Source organism: Rutidosis leptorrhynchoides, chromosome 3 (genome assembly GCF_046630445.1).
Source record: "Rutidosis leptorrhynchoides isolate AG116_Rl617_1_P2 chromosome 3, CSIRO_AGI_Rlap_v1, whole genome shotgun sequence".
Taxonomy (NCBI): domain Eukaryota; kingdom Viridiplantae; phylum Streptophyta; class Magnoliopsida; order Asterales; family Asteraceae; genus Rutidosis; species Rutidosis leptorrhynchoides.
Window position 1 is genome coordinate 673,774,665 of NC_092335.1, and position 21,213 is coordinate 673,795,877.

Here is a 21,213-nt window from a genome sequence, read left to right on the forward strand (position 1 = left end):
ATATCAAATGAGATTTTAAATTATTATATTATCATGATATTATCATGTATGAATATCTCTTAATATGATATATATAAATTAAACGTCTTTACAAAAATAATCGTTACATATATGTCTCGTTTAAAAATCATTAAGTTAGTAGTCTTGTTTTTACATATGTAGTTCATTGTTAATATACTTAATGAAATGTTTACTTATCATAGTATAATGTTAACTATATATATATCCATATATATGTCATCATATAGTTTTTACAAGTTTTAACGTTCGTGAATCATCGGTCAACTTGGGTGGTCAATTGTCTATATGAAACATATTTCAATTATTCAAGTCTTAACAAGTTTGATTGCTTAACATGTTGGAAACATTTAATCATGTAAATATCAATCTCAATTAATATATATAAACATGGAAAAGTTCGGGTCACTACAGTACCTACCCGTTAAATAAATTTCGTCCCGAAATTTTAAGCTGTTGAAGGTGTTGACGAATCTTCTGGAAATAGATGTGGGTATTTCTTCTTCATCTAATCTTCACGCTCCCAGGTGAACTCGGGTCCTCTACGAGCATTCCATCGAACCTTAACAATTGGTATCTTGTTTTGCTTAAGTCTTTTAACCTCACGATCCATTATTTCGACGGGTTCTTCGATGAATTGAAGTTTTTCGTTGATTTGGATTTCATCTAACGGAATAGTGAGATCTTCTTTAGCAAAACATTTCTTCAAATTCGAGACGTGGAAAGTGTTATGTACAGTCGCGAGTTGTTGAGGTAACTCAAGTCGGTAAGCTACTGGTCCGACACGATCAATAATCTTGAATGGTCCAATATACCTTGGATTTAATTTCCCTCGTTTACCAAATCGAACAACCCCTTTCCAAGGTGCAACTTTAAGTATGACCATCTCTCCAATTTCAAATTCTATATCTTTTCTTTTAATGTCAGCGTAGCTCTTTTGTCGACTTTGGACGGTTTTCAACCGTTGTTGAATTTGGATGATCTTCTCGGTAGTTTCTTGTATAATCTCCGGACCCGTAATCTGTCTATCCCCCACTTCACTCCAACAAATCGGAGACCTGCACTTTCTACCATAAAGTGCTTCAAACGGCGCCATCTCAATGCTTGAATGGTAGCTGTTGTTGTAGGAAAATTCTGCTAACGGTAGATGTCGATCCCAACTGTTTCCGAAATCAATAACACATGCTCGTAGCATGTCTTCAAGCGTTTGTATCGTCCTTTCGCTCTGCCCATCAGTTTGTGGATGATAGGCAGTACTCATGTCTAGACGAGTTCCTAATGCTTGCTGTAATGTCTGCCAGAATCTTGAAATAAATCTGCCATCCCTATTAGAGATAATAGAGATTGGTATTCCATGTCTGGAGACGACTTCCTTCAAATACAGTCGTGCTAACTTCTCCATCTTGTCATCTTCTCTTATTGGCAGGAAGTGTGCTGATTTGGTGTGACGATCAACTATTACCCAAATAGTATCAAAACCACTTGCAGTCCTTGGCAATTTAGTGATGAAATCCATGGTAATGTTTTCCCATTTCCATTCCGGGATTTCGGGTTGTTAAAGTAGACCTGATGGTTTCTGATGCTCAGCTTTGACCTTAGAACACGTCAAACATTCTCCTACGTATTTAGCAACATCGGCTTTCATACCCGACCACCAAAAATGTTTCTTGAGATCCTTGTACATCTTCCCCGTTCCAGGATGTATTGAGTATCTGGTTTTATGAGCTTCTCTAAGTACCATTTCTCTCATATCTCCAAATTTTGGTACCCTAATCCTTTCAGCCCTATATCGGGTTTCGTCTTCCCGAATATTAAGATGCTTCTCCGATCCTTTGGGTATTTCATCCTTTAAATTTCCCTCTTTTAAAACTCCTTGTTGCGCCTCCTTTATTTGAGTAGTAAGGTTATTATGAATCATTATATTCATAGATTTTACTCGAATGGGTTCTCTGTCCTTCCTGCTCAAGGCATCGGCTACCACATTTGCCTTCCCCGGGTGGTAACGAATCTCAAAGTCGTAATCATTCAATAAATCAATCCACCTAAGCTGCCTCATATTCAGTTGTTTCTGATTAAATATGTGTTGAAGACTTTTGTGGTCGGTATATATAATACTTTTGACCCCATATAAGTAGTGCCTCCAAGTCTTTAATGCAAAAACAACCGCGCCTAATTCCAAATCATGCGTCGTATAATTTTGTTCGTGAATCTTCAATTGTCTAGACGCATAAGCAATCACCTTCGTTCGTTGCATTAATACACAACCGAGACCTTGCTTTGATGCGTCACAATAAATCACAAAATCATCATTCCCTTCAGGCAATGACAATATAGGTGCCGTAGTTAGATTTTTCTTCAATAACTGAAACGCTTTCTCTTGTTCATCATTCCATTCAAATTTCTTCCCTTTATGCGTTAATGCAGTCAAGGGTTTTGCTATTCTGGAAAAGTCTTGGATGAACCTTCTGTAGTAACCAGCTAGTCCTAAAAACTGGCGTATGTGTTTCGGAGTTTTCGGGGTTTCCCACTTTTCCACAGTTTCTATCTTTGCCGGATCCACCTTAATACCTTCTTTGTTCACTATGTGACCGAGGAATTGAACTTCTTCCAACCAAAATGCACACTTTGAAAACTTAGCGTACAATTCTTCCTTCCTCAATACTTCTAACACCTTTCTCAAATGTTCACCGTGTTCTTGGTCATTCTTTGAGTAAATAAGTATGTCATCAATGAAAACAATAACAAACTTATCAAGGTATGGTCCACACACTCGGTTCATAAGGTCCATGAACACAGCTGGTGCATTAGTTAAACCAAACGGCATGACCATAAACTCGTAATGACCGTAACGTGTTCTGAAAGCAGTCTTTGGAATATCATCTTCTTTCACCCGCATTTGATGATATCCGGAACGTAAGTCAATCTATGAATAAACAGACGAGCCTTGTAGTTGATCAAATAAGTCGTCGATTCTCGGTAGTGGGTAGCGGTTCTTGATAGTAAGTTTGTTCAACTCTCGGTAGTCGATACACAACCTGAATGTACCATCTTTCTTCTTGACAAACAAAACAGGAGCTCCCCACGGTGATGTGCTTGGTCGAATGAAATCACGCTCTAAAAGTTCTTGTAATTGGCTTTGCAGTTCTTTCATCTCGCTGGGTGCGAGTCTGTAAGGAGCTCGAGCTATTGGAGCAGCTCCTGGCACAAGATCTATTTGAAATTCAACGGATCGATGTGGGGGTAATCTCGGTAATTCTTTCGGAAATACATCGGGAAATTCTTTTGCAATGGGAACATCATTGATGCTCTTTTCTTCAGTTTGTACTTTTTCGACGTGTGCTAGAACAGCATAGCAACCTTTTCTTATTAGTTTTTGTGCCTTCAAATTACTAATAAGATGTAGCTTCGTGTTGCCCTTTTCTCCGTACACCATTAAGGGTTTTCCTTTTTCTCGTATAATGCAAATTGCATTTTTGTAACAAACGATCTCTGCTTTCACTTCTTTCAACCAGTCCATACCAATTATCACATCAAAACTCCCTAACTCTACTGGTATCAAATCAATCTTAAATGTTTCGCTAACCAGTTTAATTTCTCGATTCCGACATATATTATCTGCTGAAATTAATTTACCATTTGCTAATTCGAGTAAAAATTTACTATCCAAAGGCGTCAATGGACAACTTAATTTAGCACAAAAATCTCTACTCATATAGCTTCTATCCGCACCCGAATCAAATAAAACGTAAGCAGATTTATTGTCAATAAGAAACGTACCCGTAACAAGCTCCGGGTCTTCCTGTGCCTCTGCCGCATTAATATTGAAAACTCTTCCGCGGCCTTGTCCATTCGTGTTCTCCTGGTTCGGGCAATTTCTAATAATGTGGCCAGGTTTTCCACATTTATAACAAACTACATTGGCATAACTTGCTCCGACACTACTTGCTCCGCCATTACTCGTTCCGACACCATTTGTTCCTTTCGTCCTATTAACCCCTGGTCCGTAGACCTCACACTTCGCCGCGCTATGACCATTTCTTTTACACTTGTTGCAAAATTTGGTGCAGAACCCCGAGTGATACTTTTCACACCTTTGGCATAGCTGCTTCTGATTGTTGTTGTTGTTGCGGTTATTATTGTTGTTGGGATGATTGTTGTAGTTGCTGCTGCTGTTGTTGTTGTTGTTGTTGTTGTTGTTGTTGTTGTTGTTGGGCCGTTTGTTGTAGTTGCGATTGATGTTGCGATTGTTGGGATAATTGTTGCGATTATTGTTGTAATTGCTGTTGTTGTTGTAGTGGTGATTCTTATCATCGTTTTCCTCCCACTTTCTTTTGACTTGCTTCACATTGGCCTCTTCAGCAGTCTGTTCTTTAATTCTTTCTTCAATCTGGTTCACTAGTTTGTGAGCCATTCTACATGCCTGTTGTATGGAGGCGGGCTCGTGTGAACTTATATCTTCTTGGATTCTTTCCGGTAATCCTTTCACAAACGCGTCGATCTTCTCTTCCTCATCTTCGAATGCTCCCGGACACAATAGGCACAATTCTGTGAATCGTCTTTCGTACGTGGTAATATCAAATCCTTGGGTTCGTAACCCTCTAAGTTCTGTCTTGAGCTTATTGACCTCGGTTCTGGGACGGTACTTCTCGTTCATCAAGTGCTTGAATGCTGACCACGGTAGTGCGTACGCATCGTCTTGTCCCACTTGCTCTAGATAGGTATTCCACCATGTTAACGCAGAACCTGTGAAGGTATGCGTAGCGTACTTCACTTTGTCCTCTTCAGTACACTTACTTATGGCAAACACCGATTCGACCTTCTCGGTCCACCGTTTCAATCCGATCGGTCCTTCGGTTCCATCAAATTCCAAAGGTTTGCAGGCAGTGAATTCTTTGTAGGTGCATCCTACACGATTTCCTGTACTGCTAGATCCAAGGTTATTGTTGGTATGTAGCGCAGCCTGTACTGCGGCTATGTTTGAAGTTAAAAAAGTACGGAATTCCTCTTCATTCATATTCACGGTGTGTCGAGTAGTCGGTGCCATTTCCTTCAAAATAGTCAAATGGAACAAGTTAATCATACAGAATATTAAGAGTAGTTAATAGTATTTCGTAGCATAATATGAACTCATTTATAAAAGCTTTTTCTTCATATTAGCGTTTTATAAGTTTAAATTCGGGTAGTACCTACCCGTTAAGTTCATACTTAGTAGCTAATATACAATTCAACTACTACAATTCTATATGAAAAACTGATTGTAATAATATTTCGCGTTCAAACTTTTATACAATATTTTACAAACTTACAATACCACTTATTTTACATAAAGCATGAAATATAGCACACAATAACTTTGATACAAGATAGTTGTGAAGATAATTCTAGCTAGTACACAAGTCGTTCAGCAAAGGCAATAAAGACACGTAATTCATACGTCCAGAAACAAGTCATGCATTCTGGTTTTACTAGGACTACTTCCCATCCTTGGTCTTGTGGAACATAACCGTTATGGCCGTTGATAAGACAGCGTGTTGTAACGTCGTCAAAGGGACGAGGGTTACGTAATGTCCAACAGTCCCGTAACAATCTAAAAACCACATTTCTTACCCCAATTACCGACTCCGTCACTTGTGGGAACATTTTGTTTAATAATTGTAGCCCGATGTTCTTGTTCTCACTTTGGTGAGAAGCGAACATTACTAATCCGTAAGCATAACATGCTTCTTTATGTTGCATGTTAGCCACTTTTTCTAAATCACGAAGTCCAATATTCGGATATATTGAGTCAAAATAATTTCTTAACCCATTGCGTAAAATAGCATTTGGGTTCCCCGCAATATATGCGTCAAAGTAAACACATCGTAACTTATGGATTTCCCAATGTGATATCCCCCATCTTTCGAACGAAAGCCTTTTATAAACCAAGGCATTCTTGGAACGTTCTTCGAATGTCTTACAAACTGATCTCGCCTTAAATAGTTGTGCCGAAGAATTCTGACCGACTCTAGACAAGATTTCATCAATCATGTCTCCGGGTAGGTCTCTTAAAATATTGGGTTGTCTATCCATTTTGTGTTTTTATACTGTAAAATAGACAAGAGTTAGATTCATAAAAAAATACTTATTAATACAAGCAATTTTTATATATATCATAAAGTATAAGCACACTATATTACATATATTACACCACACGAATACAACTATCTTATTCCGACTCACTTGTTTCTTCTTCTTCGGTTTTGGATCGTTTTGCCAAGTTTCTAGGGATATATGATGTTCCCCTAATACGAGCCGTCGTTTTCCACATTGGTTTAGAAAAACCTGGTGGTTTAGAGGTTCCCGGGTCATTGTTACAACTTAAGGACTTCGGGGGTTGACGATTCATATAAAGTTCATCGGGGTTGGAATTAGATTTCTCTATTTTTATGCCCTTTCCCTTATTATTTTCTTTTGCCTTTTTAAATTCAGTTGGGGTAATTTCTATAACATCATCGGAATTCTCGTCGGAATCCGATTCATCGGAGAATTGGTAATCCTCCCAATATTTTGCTTCCTTGGCGGAAACACCATTGACCATAATTAACCTTGGTCGGTTGGTTGAGGATTTTCTTTTACTTAACCGTTTTATTATTTCCCCCACCGGTTCCGATTCTTCTTCCGGTTCCGATTCTTCTTCCGGTTCCGACTCTTCTTCCGGTTCCTCTTCGGGAACTTGTGAATTAGTCCACGAATCATTCCAATTTACATTTGACTCTTCATTATTATTAGGTGAGTCAATGGGACTTGTTCTAGAGGTAGACATCTATCACATAATATCAAACGCATTAAGAGATTAATATATCACATAATATTCACATGTTAAAAATATATAGTTTCCAACAAAATTTGTTAAGCAATCATTTTTCAAGTAAACACGGTCGAAGTCCAGACTCACTAATGCATCCTAACAAACTCGATAAGACACACTAATGCAAAATTCTGGTTCTCTAAGAGCAACGCTCGGATACCAACTGAAATGTCCCGTTCTTATTGATTAAAAACGTTCCATATTAATTGATTTCGTTGTGAGGTTTTGACCTCTATATGAGACGTTTTTCAAAGACTGCATTCATTTTAAAACAAACCATAACCTTTATTTCATCAATAAAGGTTTAAAAAGCTTTACGTAGATTATCAAATAATGATAATCTAAAATATCCTGTTTACACACGACCATTACATAATGGTTTACAATACAAATATGTTACAACAAAATAAGTTTCTTGAATGCAGTTTTTACACAATATCATACAAGCATGGACTCCAAATCTCGTCCTTATTTAAGTATGCGACAGCGGAAGCTCTTAATAATCACCTGAGAATAAACATGCTTAAAATGTCAACAAAAATGTTGGTGAGCTATAGGTTTAACCTATATATATCAAATCGTAACAATAGACCAAAAGATTTCATATTTCAATACACATCCCATACATAGAGATAAAAATCATTCATATGGTGAACACCTGGTAACCGACATTAACAAGATGCATATATAAGAATATCCCCATCATTCCGGGACACCCTTCGGATATGATATAAATTTCGAAGTACTAAAGCATCCGGTACTTTGGATGGGGCTTGTTGGGCCCGATAGATCTATCTTTAGGATTCGCGTCAATTAGGGTGTCTGTTCCCTAATTCTTAGATTACCAGACTTAATAAAAAGGGGCATATTCAATTTTGATAATTCAACCATAGAATGTAGTTTCACGTACTTGTGTCTATTTTGTAAATCATTTATAAAACCTGCATGTATTCTCATCCCTAAAATATTAGATTTTAAAAGTGGGACTATAACTCACTTTCACAGATTTTTACTTCGTCGGGAAGTAAGACTTGGCCACTGGTTGATTCACGAACCTATAACAATATATACATATATATCAAAGTATGTTCAAAATATATTTACAACACTTTTAATATATTTGGATGTTTTAAGTTTATTAAGTCAGCTGTCCTCGTTAGTAACCTACAACTAGTTATCCACAGTTAGATGTACAGAAATAAATCAATAAATATTATCTTGAATCAATCCACGACCCAGTGTATACGTATCTCAGTATTGATCACAACTCAAACTATATATATTTTGGAATCAACCTCAACCCTGTATAGCTAACTCCAACATTCACATATAGAGTGTCTATGGTTGTTCCGAAACATATATAGATGTGTAGACATGATAGGTCGAAACATTGTATACGTGTCTATGGTATCTCAAGATTACATAATATACAATACAAGTTGATTAAGTTATGGTTGGAATAGATTTGTTACCAATTTTCACGTAGCTAAAATGAGAAAAATTATCCAATCTTGTTTTACCCATAACTTCTTCATTTTAAATCCGTTTTGAGTGAATCAAATTGCTATGGTTTCATATTGAACTCTATTTTATGAATCTAAACAGAAAAAGTATAGGTTTATATTCGGAAAAATAAGTTACAAGTCGTTTTTGTAAAGGTAGTCATTTCAGTCGAAAGAACGACGTCTAGATGACCATTTTAGAAAACATACTTCCACTTTGAGTTTAACCATAATTTTTGGATATAGTTTCATGTTCATAACAACAATCATTTTCTCAGAATAATAACTTTTAAATCAAAGTTTATCATAGTTTTTAATTAACTAACCCAAAACAGCCCGCGGTGTTACTACGACGGCGTAAATCCGGTTTTACGGTGTTTTTCGTGTTTCCAGGTTTTAAATCATTAAGTTAGCATATCATATAGATATAGAACATGTGTTTAGTTGATTTTAAATGTCAAGTTAGAAGGATTAACTTTTGTTTGCGAACAAGTTTAGAATTAACTAAACTATGTTCTAGTGATTACAAGTTTAAACCTTCGAATAAGATAGCTTTATATGTATGAATCGAATGATGTTATGAACATCATTACTACCTTAAGTTCCTTGGATAAACCTACTGGAAAATAGAAAAATGGATCAAGCTTCAATGGATCCTTGGATGGCTCGAAGTTCTTGAAGCAGAATCATGACACGAAAACAAGTTCAAGTAAGATCATCACTTGAAATAAGATTGTTATAGTTATAGAAATTGAACCAAAGTTTGAATATGATTATTACCTTGTATTAGAATGATAACCTACTGTAAGAAACAAAGATTTCTTGAGGTTGGATGATCACCTTACAAGATTGGAAGTGAGCTAGCAAACTTGAAAGTATTCTTGATTTTATGTAACTAGAACTTGTAGAATATATGAAGAACACTTAGAACTTGAAGATAAAACTTGAGAGAGATCAATTAGATGAAGAAAATTGAAGAATGAAAGTGTTTGTAGGTGTTTTTGGTCGTTGGTGTATGGATTAGATATAAAGGATATGTAATTTTGTTTTCATGTAAATAAGTCATGAATGATTACTCATATTTTTGTAATTTTATGAGATATTTCATGCTAGTTGCCAAATGATGGTTCCCACATGTGTTAGGTGACTCACATGGGCTGCTAAGAGCTGATCATTGGAGTGTATATACCAATAGTACATACATCTAAAAGCTGTGTATTGTACGAGTACGAATACGGGTGCATACGAGTAGAATTGTTGATGAAACTGAACGAGGATGTAATTGTAAGCATTTTTGTTAAGTAGAAGTATTTTGATAAGTGTATTGAAGTCTTTAAAAAGTGTATAAATACATATTAAAACACTACATGTATATACATTTTAACTGATTCGTTAAGTCATCGTTAGTCGTTACATGTAAGTGTTGTTTTGAAACCTTTAGGTTAACGATCTTGTTAAATGTTGTTAACCCAATGTTTATAATATCAAATGAGATTTTAAATTATTATATTATCATGATATTATCATGTATGAATATCTCTTAATATGATATATATACATTAAATGTCTTTACAAAAATAATCGTTACATATATGTCTCGTTTAAAAATCATTAAGTTAGTAGTCTTGTTTTTACATATGTAGTTCATTGTTAATATACTTAATGATATGTTTACTTATCATAGTATCATGTTAACTATATATATATCCATATATATGTCATCATATAGTTTTTACAAGTTTTAACGTTCGTGAATCATCGGTCAACTTGGGTGGTCAATTGTCTATATGAAACATATTTCAATTATTCAAGTCTTAACAAGTTTGATTGCTTAACATGTTGAAAACATTTAATCATGTAAATATTAATCTCAATTAATATATATAAACATGGAAAAGTTCGGGTCACTACACCTTTCATATCTCGCCACCTTAGCAATAAACTTACCAACAACTTCAATTATCTTTAACTTTTTGAAAAATCATTATATTTATTGAAATCACATCATTTACTCATTCGCATCTTGTAACGAGAATTGTCATACGAATCATCAAAAAACAGTAACCAGTATTTTGAAATCTCGCAGCATGTCTACGCCAACAGTTATATGTGTACGTAAAACATCTATCTCCTGGACTTACATACTTTGAATGTGAAGTTCTGAAAAATATTTTGAACTGCAAACTAGTTCTTGAAATGCTGACGAAGCATCAAAAACTGTAAACGATCTTAACAGTAAAAAGTTTGATGACAAAGAATAGTAAGGTGGTAAAGCTGAGAAAAAGAGAAGGTTTGAAACTGGAAAACGGATTGAACAGACTATGAAGGAGGCTGTGGACAAATCACAAAGACTAAATCTGCCTTCAAAGAATCCAAATGATTCAGTGCCTGCTAAAGTCATTAACGAATACCTTACTCTTTATTCTAAACCTTTACAGACAAATCTTCATCATCATCCATCAATATTAGAAATTCTAAGATATTATCATATCTTTCATTATAAATATACGCGATATTTCTGAAGATATTTTCACAACTAATCTTATCTGAAGTCATTTATCTCTTTGCGCTATCAGTGTTACATCATATAAGAAACTATTAGTTTCTATATTCTATAAACTTTCGAGTTTAAATTATGAATGTTTTGAAGTAGTGTTGGGAACTGAAGCATGAGTTAGTATAATATAATGACACTTGATCAACGTGATTATATTACAGTAAGTCATGCTGAGTTTCTAATGGGACATGACGATTCACAGACCATGCCGTCATCATGTTCCATGTTACACGACTCTTGTATTCTATTTAATCTCTAAAAATATCAAGAATATATTTTCTTGATGATTCGGTCTTTTCAGGGTATTCTGGTAAATTAACAAATCAAGATCGTGCCATTACCATTTCCTTCTTAGAACATTAACTATGTTCATTCTGAAATTCATATCTGCGAATACTGGACCATTACAAATGTTGCTTAATCGCAAGAAGAAGAAACGAAAGGACAAAACTCAAAAATAGAAATTGGAGTATAAATTGCAACAAATAGAAGGGAGCATTAACTGTGGATGTCAATGATTATAGAAGACAAAAGCAGGGGCTTTGAAATATAAGGGAAGATATAAAACCCAACAACCACCCAAAAATTATAAACCGTATATATCGATGCATATAGCAATATAAAGACACGAAAGAACTAAAAACACTATAAAACCGAGAGTATAGTAGAAGTAAATAGATTCTTCCGGAGGCAGATGAAAAAGAAGAACGACAGATATGAAAGTGAGGAGTATATCAAGAATCAGTACTGGATGAAGCATATTGACAAATACTTTAAAATATGAGTTGAGGGAGAAAGAATAGAAGGTGTGAGTTGTAAGGAAACGAAGGAGGTGGATTTATAGTGAAATACCCGACAGAGAAATCAAGATGGATTATCGTATTAATTCGAAGAGAATCATAATCTCCTTAATCACCGAAGCATCAAATCCAACATAGATTACAAAGATTTTCTTTAAATTCGGAGATCAATTGTGATGACGTCAAAAGATATGACGAATCACTATAATCTTATTTCCTTCATTTACGATAACTTCCCTCATACGCTTTGAGTAATCGAATTATTTTATCCATACTTCTTAGACATGATAAAACTTCATAATCGTCATAATAACATTCTCATTGTTAGCCATAACGACCTCTATCAAATTTCGGGGACGAAATTTCTTTAACGGGTAGGTACTGTGACGACCCGGAAATTTCCGACTAAATTTAAACTTTATCTTTATATTATTCTGACACGATAAGCAATGTTTGTTAAGTTAAATCTCAAGGATTTTAAACTATGTTTATACATTCATTTAAACCTCGACCAAATTCCAATGATTTACGAACCATTAAATGAACATATATGAATATGTATGTATATGTGTATATGTTATAAATTGAAAATGTCAACAAAGTATTTAAAAGTATAATGCTTTATATGAACGTATTTGTTTCAATATGATTATCGACGAAATTAAAAAAAAATATATATATATATATATATATATATATATATATATATATATATATATATATATATATATATATATATATATATATATATATATTAAATGATTGAATTATCAGAAACATTGAATTATGATTACAAGTCTCTGTTGAGAGGTCCACTATGATTTGAGAAATCTATTCCTCTTAACGATATTCGGAATAATTTGTAAAGCTATTTATAAATAAAAATAAAAAGTGTCATTTACGAAAGTTAGACAAAAGCTAGTGGAGAATTGGTTTCCATAATATTCTATTAATCTATTTTCAAACGTACAAAAACGTTTTCAGTTTAAAAAGAACTTTATTATTAAAACGTATATAACTTTTATAAATATCTAGAATCACTTTTGACAACTCATTACTTAACTAGTATAATAAATATAACGATATTTATATTTTATTTCATTAAATATATATAACGATTTAAATTAATATTATATATATTTATACGTGTATTATACATACATAGTTTTTATACTTTTACTATACTTTAACTTTACCTTTACTTTACTTTTACTTTACTTTAACTTTAATAATTCATACTTTAATAATTCACTTTAATAATTCATACTTTAATAATTCACTTTAATAATTCATACTTTAATAATTCACTTTAATAATTCATACTTTAATAATTCACTTTAATAATTCATACTTTAATAATTCACTTTAATAATTCATACTTTAATAATTCACTTTAATAATTCAAAAATCTATTATAAATAGAATTCAATAGGTTTCATTATTTCGTAGAAACTTGAAAATATATTTCTCTAAACTCTCTCAATCGATTTACATATATATATATATATATATTTGCTCTGTATTATTTCAAGATATTATTAGTATACATAAAATATTAAGACGGAGTGATGTCCGAGTGATTTCAAAATAGTTTTTTGAATGAGTCGAAGCTAAGGAAATTATGGGTTATAGCTATGGAGGTGATGGGTATGGTTCATGGGTATACTCGTGAGGTCAATCTAGTGTTTATCATCTCCGTTACGTCTACGTACTTTCCTGCAATATTGAATCTCAATATTGATACGTGAGCACTCATAACTTAACTTTTATATATGAATAGTGTATCCCTGACTAGTGCTCTAGTATATAGGATTATGCATGCTTGTACATTCGATATTGTCCTTAGATAGGTTTGTTGAATCCTGAATTAGATACATATGATACTGAGATAGGGTATATGATATGCATGTCATTGGAAAGCTAGCGAAAAATTAAGAACTTTTCATTTAGATATCGAATGGTTTCGATGAACGGATTTGAAGTTATAGTCAACTGAATTTTAGTATTATTGTTAAAATGATTATTATTACTATCGTCGTTATTATTTTAATAGAAATATCATTGTTATTATAAAATATCATTATTACTATTATGTTAGTATTATCATTTTATCATAATAACATTTTTAGTAAATATAAATATTGTTATTTTTTTATAGAATAATAATAATTATTATTACAAAATAATACAACTTTTACTTATTATTATTATGATCAATATTATTTTATCAAATAAATAGGGGATACAAAGATATTTTTCACCACGCGTAATATAATTACATTAATAATACTTACCACTATAGTTTTAAGATATTAAGTGAACTTTATAAATTTTACTACTTAAGATATATAAAAGTATATTTTATCATATATAAACGTTAATATAAATTTTTATTAATAAATAACTTTTATTATTATAAAATCTAATAAATATATTTAAATATATAAAACGACTATAGTTAAGTTATATAATAAACACGTATAAATTTTAAAAGTCATTTTGGGTCAAGTTGACTTTTGTTGACTTTTGCATATTAGTCTCGAGCATTAGGATTGTGGTACACTATGACTTGACCAAAAATTGTTAGACAAATATTGACCAACATATAAATATATATAATTAATATAGGTTCGTGAATCCGAGGCCAACCTTGCACTTGTTAAATGACGTTATATGTATTTTTACTACGAAATACAGTATGGTGCGTTTCATTTGCTCCCTTTTATATATATTTTTGGGACTGGGAATACATGCGCTGTTTTTTTTATAAATATTTTACGAAATAGGCACAAGTACTAAAACTAATTCTACGTGAGTTTAAACCAGAAATATACCCTTAGCTTGGTAACATTAAACTACTTGTCTATGTACGGTAGGCGCGAATCCTAAAGATAGATCTATTGGGCCTGACAAACCCCATCCTGACTATGGGATGCTTTAGTACTTCGAGGTTATTTTAAACACACCTGATCTGGTGTACTTCAGAGGGTAAAACATGAACGTTAAGGCTTGTTACCGGGTGCCTACAATTTACAGAATACTCTTATACACTTGCGAGTGTACATATATTTATAAACGGAAATCTTGTGGTCTATTAATATATTGAAATGATTGTTATGATAAACCTATGAACTCACCAACCTTTTGGTTGACACTTTAAAGCTTGTTTATTCTCAGGTATAAAAGAAATCTTCCGCTGTGCATTAGCTCATTTTAAGGATATTACTTGGAGTCATTCATGGAATATTTTGAAAGACGTTGCATTCGAGTCATTGAGTTCATCAAGATTATTATTATGTCAATTATAGTTGGATGTATTATGAAATGGTGTGCATGCCGTCAAATTTCGTTGTTAAGAAAGTTTGTCTTTTAAAAACGAATGCAATGTTTGTAAAATGTATCATATAGAGGTCAAAATACCTCGCGATGTAATCAACTATTGTGAATCGTTTATAATGTATATGAATGGGTCCTTTCATTGATCAAGTGTCATTATATTATACTAACTCATGCATCAGTTCCCAACACTACTTCAAAAACATTCATATCTTAAACTCGAAAGTTAACAGAATATAGAAACTAACAGTTTCTATATGATGTAAAACTGATAGCACGAAGAGATTACTGATTTCAGATAAGAATAGTTATGAAAATATCTTCAAAAATATGGAGGATATTTATAATGAAAGATACGATGATATCTTGGAATTTCTAATATCGAGGGATGATGAAGAAGATTTATCCGTAAGGGTTTAGATTCGGAAGCAAGATATTCGTTAAAGATTTCATTAGAAACAGAATCATTTAGATTCTTTGAAGTCAAACTTATTCTTTGTGATTTGTCCACGGCTTCTTTCATAGTTTTGCATAATCCGCTTTTCTGTACTAAATTTTCCATTGAATGTTTCCAATATAATGATACACAGGAAGCACGAAGAGGTATATAATTTCGGACGAGAATATTTATGAAAATATCCTCAGAAATATCGAAGATATTGATGATGATATTTTGGAATTTCTAAGTTCGATAGTTGATGAGGAAGATTTTTCCACAAGATTTTAACATGAGTACAGAGCAAGATATTCGTTGAAGGTTTCATCGGATCCAGAATTACCTGGATTCTTTGAATATATGGTATGGTCCTTGTATTTGTCCTTGGTCTCCTTCATGGTTATCTCAATTCGTTTTCCAGTTCCAATTTTTCTGAGCTTTTCCAACGTACTATTCTCAATCATCAAACTTCCGACAATTAAGGTCGTTTACGGTTATCTACAGTTTCTGCTGCTTCATTCAGCTTTTTCAAAGTCCAATTAATTCGTAGGCTGGGTGCTTTTCAAAATTTCAGAATGGAAGGTCATTATTCTAAGAGATAAATGTTATACATATAACTGTTGATGTAGATATGCTGTGAGTTTTCAATGTACTGATTGCCGATTCTTCTACATTTACTGTTACCATATCTGAATCATTGGTTATCGATCCGAGGTGATTTCAAGAGAATTGTGTTTTTAGATGATTAAACGCTGACGGTAATATGGTGGAATATAAAAGGTTTCTCGGTAACAATAAAAGAACATACATATAAATCAAGGTGATAATAAGGTTGTTTCGAACGAAAAGTCGTAGCTAATTTGCTGAAGCTGTGACAAAATTTGTAACTTTGAAAAGAGATCGCAAAGTTATTTTTTTTGCTAATAAATGCCAAAGGATCTGACGCGGTTACATGTTAAACTTTTACTCAGTTGTCGAGAGTTTCTCAGATGCAATACTATATACATAAATCTTTCCTTCCGTAGATGAAGTGAGGTTGATTCATCCTATCGATTGAGGTGTTTTCAAGAATCATGAAAGGTTTGAACGCAGAATGTAATCGTGAAGATACAAATGATGTTTAAGACGAAATCAAGTGGCAACTTGAAGAATTGTTTAGTTTCATATGTTATAAACAATATTTTAATTTATTTTAATTGTCCAATGTTATTAGTCCACAGTCGATAGTCCCCAGTTGACAGTCCAATAATTCATATATAGTTTAATATATAATATTCGAATTAATTAATACGTGTCGTAACCCGTATACGTCTCAGACTCGATCACAACTCAAAGTATATATATTATTTGAGAATCAACCTCAACCCTGTATAGAGAACTCGATCATTACTGCATATAGAGTGTCTATGGTGATTCCAAATAATATATATATATGCGTCGATATGATATGTCAAAACCTTGTATACGTGTCCCGATATTTAAAGTGCGTAAAATAAATAACAGAAATTGAATGACGATAAATAAAGTGCGTAAAGTAAATAACAGAAATTAAATGACGATAAATAAAATTGTGAGAATGTAAATTGCGATAAATAAACTGCGATAAATAAATTGCGATAATTAAATGGTAATACGGAATTAACAGTTAGCTAGGAACAGTTAGCTAGGATTTTGTTAGCGTAGATTCTTAATAGAATTTCATATTGTTAATTAATTAATCTGTTTCTAATCAATTTTTATTGTGTCCATTATTTCTTCATTATGCCACTTGTTGGATTCTGATAGGTCAAAATTCAAATATGTAATTGGATGAATATGGTTATTCTGTGGTGAACGGATTTGTATATCGGTGGATGTAAGTAGGGTAGTATATGACTGTTGAAACAGATTCGAAGAACGTACAATGTAACTTATTAATGTGAAATTTAAATAGTCCTCGGGTATTACCTACCCGTTAAAATATTTTCACCATTAACAGTTTGTACAAGAGAATTTTTAATTACAATCTTTATGAAAACATATATACATATATGTTTTCTTCAGATATATTCATGGATTTAATGAGTTAATATAATATTAAACTCATTTGCTTTTCGGTTGGAACTAGAATAAATAATCTTTAAAACTTTAGAGATTACATATTCGACATGTCGAACGAAGATCATACTCAAAATACAGATGATGATATTGAAGCATGGATTGTTGATGGTACTGGTGCTGTTATTGATTGTACTGTTGGTGCCATTGATGTTGCTGAAGCTGGTACATTTTGCACCATATTCTTCGAATTGATTATTTGAGCGCGTAGTTAGTTGACTTATTACTCCAGGATGATTGTCGGTCGGAACAAGCGGATGAATAAGGTTCAGAATTGTGGATAGAATATAATCTTGTCAAGTTACCCTGGAAATGAGACTGAAAATGGTGTCTTGAACAGGTTCGCCGGTGAACACTTCAGGTTCATTGTCAAGAGGTGAATTCGGTTGATGAATTGATTAAGTCGACTACGAACTCATCAGATGAATTGATAATGGCTGATTGGTTGATTCATGCCGATGACGCTGTTTTCAGAGCTTAGGTGAACATCTATGTCGGAATAGCTGTCAGAATAACTATCGGAATAGCTATCGGAATCTGAGGGACTCGAACTGGTTGCAGGATTCATCTCGTACGATCAGATGAAGGATTTTCGATAAGAAATAGATTATAGGATGTAGATTAGTATCCTGCAATACATAATTTACATGTGTATATATAATACTAAAATCTCATAAGGTACGGAGGAATCTACAGAAGCTATCAGACAAAGATAACAATAACAAATACGCTAAGATATGAATTTTTGCCTATACACTATTCATGCATTCAATGCAATAAGATGTGTCTAGACTAAGAATAATAAGCAGGTAATTTACTAAGGATGATAAGCAAATGATTTCTGACAAAAATGATAAGCAAAACTTTTGACATGAAGACACGGTCGAAGTCCAGACTCACTAATGCATCTTAACGACTTATCAGTTAGACACACTAATGCAGACCCGGTTCACTAAGACCACCGCTCTGATACCAACTGTGAAGACCCATCCTAATCCATCCGGACGAAGTCCATATCGATTATAAATGAATCACAACAGTTGATTACATCGCGAGGTACTTGACCTCTACATGATACATTTTACAAACATTGCATTCGTTTTTGAAAAGACAATATTTCATTACATCGAAAGTGGACGACATGCATACCATTTTATAATATCTAACTATAATTGACTTAATAATAATCTTGATGAACTCAACGACTCGAATGCAACGTCTTTTGAAATATGTCATGAATGACTCCAAGTAATATCTTTAAAATGAGCAATTACACAGCGGAAGATTTCTTTCGTACCTGAGAATAAACATGCTTTAAAGTGTCAACCAAAAGGTTGGTGAGTTCATTAGTTTAACATAAATAATCATTTCATAATTTTAATAGACCACAAGATTTCATACTTCCACTTCTCATAAACATACGTCCCATGCATAGAGACAAAAATATCATTCATATGGATTGAACACCTGGTAACCGACATTCACAATATGCAAATAAGAATATCCCCATCATTCCGGGATCCTCCTTCGGACATGATATAAATTTCGAAGTACTAAAGCATCCGGTACTTTAGATGGGGCTTGTTGGGCCCGATAGATCTATCTTTAGAGTTCGCGTCAATTAGGGTATCTGTTCCCTAATTCTTAGATTACCAGACTTAATAAAAAGGGGCATATTCGATTTCGATCATTCAACCATATAAAGTAGTTTCGATTACTTGTGTCTATTTCGTAAAACATTTATAAAAGCAGCGCATGTATTCTCAGTGTAACACCCCAGCTTAACATGACCACAATATTTTCCGCTTTGCCCGCAGGCGCACGGCTTTTTCTTGGCGACCACACACAAGAAGCACTTTCCCAGGAGGTCACCCATCCTAGTAGTGCTCTTGCCCGAGCACGCTTAACTGCAGCGTACTCACACATCTGCTCTGCCTGTGATCCCAAAACGCGTTGTGTCATTTAAGCGTGAGTATTACCTTATAATCCCATGATCACTCATGTTCGTGGGCGATGTGGGATTTGCCTAGGGTGTTACATTCCCCCCCCCCCCCCTTAGGGACTCATCTTCCTCGATGAGGTTTGCCCCACCACCCCAACGGCACATGAGTGGCTCTGATACCATTCTGTAACACCCCAGCTTAACATGACCACAATATTTTCCGCTTTGCCCGCAGGCGCACGGCTTTTTCTTGGCGACCACACACAAGAAGCACTTTCCCAGGAGGTCACCCATCCTAGTAGTGCTCTTGCCCGAGCACGCTTAACTGCAGCGTACTCACACATCTGCTCTGCCTGTGATCCCAAAACGCATTGTGTCATTTAAGCGTGAGTATTACCTTATAATCCCATGATCACTCATGTTCGTGGGCGATGTGGGATTTGCCTAGGGTGTTACACTCAGTCCCAAAAATATATATTGCAAAAGCATTTAAAAAGGGATTAATGAAACTCACACATATAAATATTGTAAAACAGTTAATAAAGCATTTGCATGTATTCTCAGTCCCAAAAATGTAAAGAGTAAAAGGGAGCAAATGAAACTCACGCATATATTTTTTGTAAAATATTTAATAAAGCATTTGCATGTATTCTCAGCCCAAAAATATAAAGGGTAAAAAAGGCAAATGAAACTCACCATACAATATTTTGTAGTAAAAATATTCATACAACGAAACGGAACAATGCAGGGTTGGCCTCGGATTCACGAACCTATATCATTTGTATATATATATATATATATATATATATATATATATATATATATATATATATATATATATATATATATATATATATATATATATATATATATATATATATATATATATATATATATATATATATATTAAAACCTATAATCGAAATCGAACAATTATATATATACTTTTTATTAGTGATTTTTATATCAATATCTTATAAAATTTATATATTCATTGTGTACATTTTAGATAAACAAAGATGTTAATAATCTTAAATTATGTATATTAATTATAATCTGTGTTTGCAATTTATTAGTTATAATAAAATTAGAGTAAGTATAATAATAGTAATAACTATTTTTAAATACTAATAATAATAATAATAGCAACAATAATAGTTTCAATAAAAACGGTAGATTTAAAGTAATGATTCTTTTGGTAATAATAATTATAGTAGTAATAATACTGATATTAATATTAACTACAATGATACTTTTATTGCTAGTGATAATAAGTTTAGTAATAACAACGCTAGTAACTATGTTAATGATAATAATGTTAATAATACTTATCCTAATAATAATAAAGTGGAAAAAAAATCATATTTGTTAATGATGTTAATAATATTAATTATAATTTTAGTTATGATTATTTTATTACTAATGAATGATTCTTAATACTCATTTTAGCATTTATCATAATATTACTTATAATACTTGTAGTAATAATAATAACTACTAATAACAATACAAATAACAGTATAATAATAATTAGTGGTAATAATAATAATATAACAATAACAATAAAAAATGGCAATGACAATAATAATAATAATGTTAATAATAATAATAATAATAATAATAATAATAATAATAATAATAATAATAATAATAATAATAATAATAATAATAATAATAA